The 5,589-nt window shown below is 50.4% G+C and overlaps 2 non-coding genes across 2 annotated transcripts; both read left to right on the forward strand.

The window, feature by feature from the left end:
* Positions 1–555: 555 nt before the first annotated feature.
* TRNAG-CCC (transfer RNA glycine (anticodon CCC)) lies at positions 556–626 on the forward strand. The gene has a single exon. It is a non-coding gene; the product is annotated as a tRNA-Gly (tRNA).
* A 141-nt stretch (positions 627–767) lies between these two features.
* TRNAG-CCC (transfer RNA glycine (anticodon CCC)) lies at positions 768–838 on the forward strand. The gene has a single exon. It is a non-coding gene; the product is annotated as a tRNA-Gly (tRNA).
* Positions 839–5,589: the final 4,751 nt, after the last annotated feature.

Raw genomic sequence — 5,589 nt, forward strand, 5'->3', positions numbered from 1 at the left:
CTGCATACGGGTACTTTGCCGGTTAAGACGTGGCTCGCGGACGAAGGTATATTTGTGCCATGGACAACGAACTGCTTGCTTTGCAAGAAGCCTGAAACCATAGAACATGTGTTCATTGAATGCTGGGACCCAATTTTTTATTGGGATGTCTTACAACGTACGCTAAAGAAAGAATTACCCATATCACCAATTGGCATTCGCTATTTACCGGTAGACAAAGATGACACAGGTGTCCCCTATGACATGATTATGCTCCTGGGCCTGCATAGTTTATGGAAAACTCGAATGGCTGTCCGGAATGGAGATGTTGCTATCCGATCTGTCAGGGAGAACTTTGTGGAGAGTGTGTGTTACTTACGAGATGTGTACCAAGCGCAGGCGGACCCACCTGCATGGTTGAGTGTGCTTCATGAACTGGTGCAATTCAAGAAATTTTAACTTGCGACCGGCCTAAGCAGGCCTGGTTGTTTTAGCAATGTATCGTGCTTGTTTCAATAAAGAGGTATTTTAAAAAAAAAAAAAAGAGGACAACGGCTGGTATATCACGCAACGTGGGCGCCGCTGGTGTAGTGGTATCATGCAAGATTCCCATTCTTGCGACCCGGGTTCGATTCCCGGGCGGCGCATATAAAAGAGGCGCATTTTATTTTATTTTTTTTCAGCGTCTATGAATATACTTGTGTCACCGGTGTCTTTTGGCCATTTAACTGCAGGCGGCACACTGCGAGTATGCTTGAGGACAACGGCTGGTATATCACGCAACGTGGGCGCTGCTGGTGTAGTGCTATCATGCAAGATTCCCATTCTTGCGACTCGGGTTCGATTCCCGGGCGGCGCATATAAAAGAGGCGTATTTTTTTTTCACCGTCTAGGCATATACTTGTGTTACCGGTGTCTTTTGGCCATTTAACTGCAGGCGGCACACTGCGAGTATGCTTGAGGACAACGGCTGGATTCCATTTCCGGCCACCGAGCGTGACGGAGGTGCTATCATGAGCTCCGTTGGAGCGGTGTCAGCAGCCCAGCAGGGCCGCGGAAACAGGTTTTTTGACCAAGATTCCCAGGATTATCAAGTTGTATGCCGCAATTGCCAACAGGTGCGTCCGTTTTGAATACCGTCTTTCTTCACGGTGATTTGAAAGCCAGGCCTTTTCGTGTTGAAGACTTTCGCGACACGTTGGTTCGCCTCGGAATGCTTCCCGAAGTGATAGCTCTGGGGGCGTTTCAGATGAACCACGTGTGGGCGGTCGCCTTCAGTAGCGCAGAAGCAACGAAGAAAATTCTGGAAGCTGGCGAAGTGAAAGTGAAGGAAAAACGATGCCTTGTCATTCACCCCACCAACCAGGATGTGCGGCTGAAGCTGCATTGGGTGCTGCATAACGCCCCGTACGAAGATATTCGTGATGCGCTGGCCCCATACGGGAAAGTAACCGACCTGTCTCGGGAGTGCTGGCGCGTTCAGGGCATTGCTGACAAGGGCTCTTCTACCCGCACGGTCGGCCTTAAACTGAAGCCCGGACTGACTCTCGAGGACTTGCCTCATCAAGTACGTACTGCTGGAAGCAATGCCCTACTAGTTGTACCAGGTAGGCCGCCGTTATGCCTAAGGTGCAACAGTCGAGGCCACATCAGGCGAGAGTGCCGAGTGCCGCGCTGCACCTTGTGCAAGCGCTACGGCCATGATGAGAGCAAGTGTACTCGAACGTACGCCAACGTAACAGGACTGGGCGCAAGCAACGAAGTCCAAGCTCAGCACCTTATGGACCAGGCCGACGCAGAAGAGGCGGCTGGTGGTCCGACTGTACCGCCTGCTCAAGACGCCACTAGACCGCTTCCTCCCGCGAAAGAAGAGCCACAGAGTGCACCAGCAAAGGAGGCTAAGCCGGGGAGCGCTGCAACGTCCACTAACGACTGCCCCGAAAAGACGACTAGCGCCTCGCCTACTGCAACCGTCACGCAAAAGGGGACTGAAGACGTTGTGATGTCGAGCGTCGGTGCCATGGCAGCGAAGCGACTTCACGACGACAGCGGCAACGAGGCGCACGACACCAGCAAAGAAGTCGGCGGGGAACCGCCTGTGATTGGATTGGATTGTAAAACGTTTATTGCCAACAGTCTGAAGGGCATATACGGCCCCCGCCTAAACGACGGCCAGAAGGTCTTGGCTCCTGGCGGCGTCTTCGGCCAGTTGGACGACTTTTGTTTGAGTCTCCGGATCGGAGCTGAGTAGGAGAGCCTCCCATTGTTCAAGTGACTTTATTTTTTGTCCCTCCAGGGGGGCAAAAGGGCATTTCCAGAGAATATGGTTGAGATCCGCTTTGGCCTTACATTGCTTACACTCGTTTGAATATTGTCCCGGATAATAACGACTACACATAACCGGGTTCGGAAACGTATAAGTTTGGAGACGGCGCCAAGAGGTGGCCTGACTCTTTGTCAATGATTTATCAGCAGCGGGGTACTTTGTTCGATTGAGCCTATAATGTTGTGTGATTTCTCTGTAACCTACAAGACGATCCCTGTCTGCGAAGCCCTCGGTATGGCCACTGGCTCGGAAAGCAAGACCTCGAGCCAGTTCGTGAGCTGCTTCATTTCCAGCCAGGGATGCGTGTGCAGGTGTCCAGACTATGCGAATTTTGCGGTCGTCCCTTGCAGTCCGCAGGATTCCGTTCGTCAGAGGGGAGACCCTCCCCTTGGCAATGTTCATCACTGCTACCTTTGAGTCACTGACTATCATTGACGCATCCGTGCCCACTATTGCAAGTGCGATGGCGGCTTCTTCTGCAATTTCGGGACTGTCCGTCGTGATCGAAGCGCCGGCTCGGAGATATGTCTCGGCGCTAGCTACCGCTATCACCATTCTCCCCCTCCCGCAATTAGCTGCGTCCACGTAGGCCACGTCTTCTATCGGATAGTTTTTGAAACATTTGCCGAGGGCTTCAGCCCGTTTCTCTCTGCGATCCTTGTGGTGGACGGGATGCATGTTTTTCGGTAGTGGTGGGATCATCAGCCTATCGCGCACGCTCTTAAGCATGTCCACTTTCGGACCTCGCTGACTCTCGTAATTTATTCCTAGTTTCGCGAGGATTTGCCTGCCTGTAACGCTTCCCGACAGCCTTTCGTACTGCGAGACTGTCACGCCTTCCACAATTTCATCCAATGTGTTGTGAAGACCTAGTTCTAAAAGTTTTGCGGTGGGGGTCCGAATTGGTAAACCCAGCGCCTGCTTGACACTTCTGCGAATGATCCCTTCCAGCTTGGACTTCTCCGCTGCCTTGAGATTAAGGAAAGGAGCTACGTAAGCAATCTTACTTATTACAAAGGCTTGAACTAATCTGATTAGATTCGTTTCTTTCATGCCATAGCGCCTATTTGCGATTCTGCGGATGAGCCGCATAGTCTGTTGCGCGCATATCTCCAACTTCTTTATTGCTTCTCCATTGAAACCGTTGTTTTGAATGTACAGCCCTAAGACTCTAATCCTGTCCACCGTCGGGATATCGAGTCCCTGAGCCTTAAGAGATATCCGCGGGGGATCCGACCGTGATTTCCTCTTTGGTTGGTAAAAAAGCATTTCCGATTTTTGCGGGGAGCACCTAAGCCCCCTATCATTTACATACTTTTCAACTTCTCCTATGGCCATTTGGAGAGTCTCCTCTATTTGACCGTCAGTTCCTTTGCCAATCCACATAGTAATGTCATCCGCATACATGCAATGACTGAGACCTTCAATCGCTGCTAGTTTGCTAGGAAGCCCGATCATGGCCACGTTGAAAAGAAGCGGGGACAGTACAGATCCCTGCGGGGTCCCCTTGCTACCTAGCTCTATGTAGTCTGATTTACTTTCCCCGAAGTTAATTTGGGCCACTCTGTCGGAAAGGAAATTTTTAACATAGTTGTAGGTTTTCGGGCCTACTCCCAGGAGGCTGAGATTATCCAGGATCGCCTTGTGCGTGACGTTATCGAAAGCCTTCGCCAGGTCAAGACTCAGAATGACCTTCGCGTCCCGCGTTTGTGAGTCCAGAATTTCATGTTTTAGTTGCAGCATCACGTCCTGCGTTGAGAGATGAGACCTGAATCCCACCATGGAGATAGGTTAAAGATGGTGGTCTTCCATGTAGTTGTTGAGACGTGTCTGCACTACATGCTCCATCAATTTCCCTGCACAGGAGGTAAGGGATATAGGCCTTAGATTCTCGATCGATAAAGGTTTCCCCGGTTTAGGAATAAGTACCACCTTAGCCGACTTCCACTGCTTAGGAATCTCACCTGCCTCCCAACATTTCTGCATGTAGGCAGTGAGTGCTGTTATAGAGTTGTCGTCGAGATTTCTGAGCAATTTGTTGCTTACCCCATCCGGTCCGGGCGCTGAATTAGTATTTAATCTAGCAAGCTCTGCTCGCACTTCGGATTCAGTAATGGGTTCGTCCAAGCGATCGTTGGGTATCCCACAGTAACCATGCAGAGGTACCTTCTCGGTGTCCCCTATGTACTTAGATCGAATCTCATCGAGCAGCTCTTACTCTGTACCCTCATGTTTATGCTGGATCTTTTGGAGGTTTTGCCTCTGGGCCGTTTTACATCCGTCAGGGTCTAGGAGGTATCTGAGTAAACTCCATGTGCGAGCCAGACTTATATTCCCGTCCATTTTGTCGCATAGCGATTCCCAGTTTTGCCTAGAAAGTTTGAGCGCATATTCCTCTATCTCTTTGTTGTGCCTTGCTATCCTTCTGCGAAGGTTACGATTCCACTTTTGACTTTTAAGTCGCTTTTCCATACTGGTTTTGGCTTGCCACATATGGAGGAGGCGGGTGTCCATTGTTTCTAGGCCTGAGTCTTCCGCCACAGTCTGGGTCACTTTACGAGCGTCCAATTGGAGCTGCCTTATCCACTCCTCAATGTCATCAATTTCTGTGGTGTTAGCGCTCTGTTCCCGGATTTTTCGGAAGGCGTCCCACTCAACAAGTGAGTGACGTCGGCCTGGGCGTTTATAGGGCCCAGCAGTAATTACCGTTTCCAAAATAAAGTGATCACTGCCTAAATTTTCTTGAGTGTTAACCCAGTTTGCGCTGCCGACGTTCCTAACGAGGGTGAGGTCCGGAGATGTGTCCGCACTGACGCTATTTCCCGTTCTAGTGGGAGACTGAGGGTCCGTAAGTAGGGTGAAGGCCCCTTGTTGCATATCGAGCCAGAGCTCTCTACCCTTGACACATTCTCTCTGGTACCCCCAAGCAGCGTGATGGGCGTTGAAGTCCCCCATTACCACCACCGCTTGTTTGTTAGCAATGCGTAGAGTTTTTTGAAGAAGCGACCCGAAGCGAGTCTTTCTTTGTTTTGGACTGCTGTATATATTCAGCACAAATAGGCTGGTCTTAATTTTATTATTCGGAATGAGTTCTAGAAGAACGTGCTCTACGTGACTGATCCCCGTGTCATGCGCAATAGCCGTTATGTTTCTTTTGACGAGGGTGGTAACTCCCGCCTTCTCGCCAGAGGTATTAAAAGATTGATAGCCTGATAATTTTGCAATCCCCCCAGTTTCCTGAAGAGCGATCACGTCCGGGCAGTCTTTACCAATGAGGAGTTGTT

This window comes from Amblyomma mixtum, chromosome 6 (assembly GCF_055824585.1).
Source record: "Amblyomma mixtum isolate Tamu chromosome 6, ASM5582458v1, whole genome shotgun sequence".
Lineage (NCBI taxonomy): Eukaryota > Metazoa > Arthropoda > Arachnida > Ixodida > Ixodidae > Amblyomma > Amblyomma mixtum.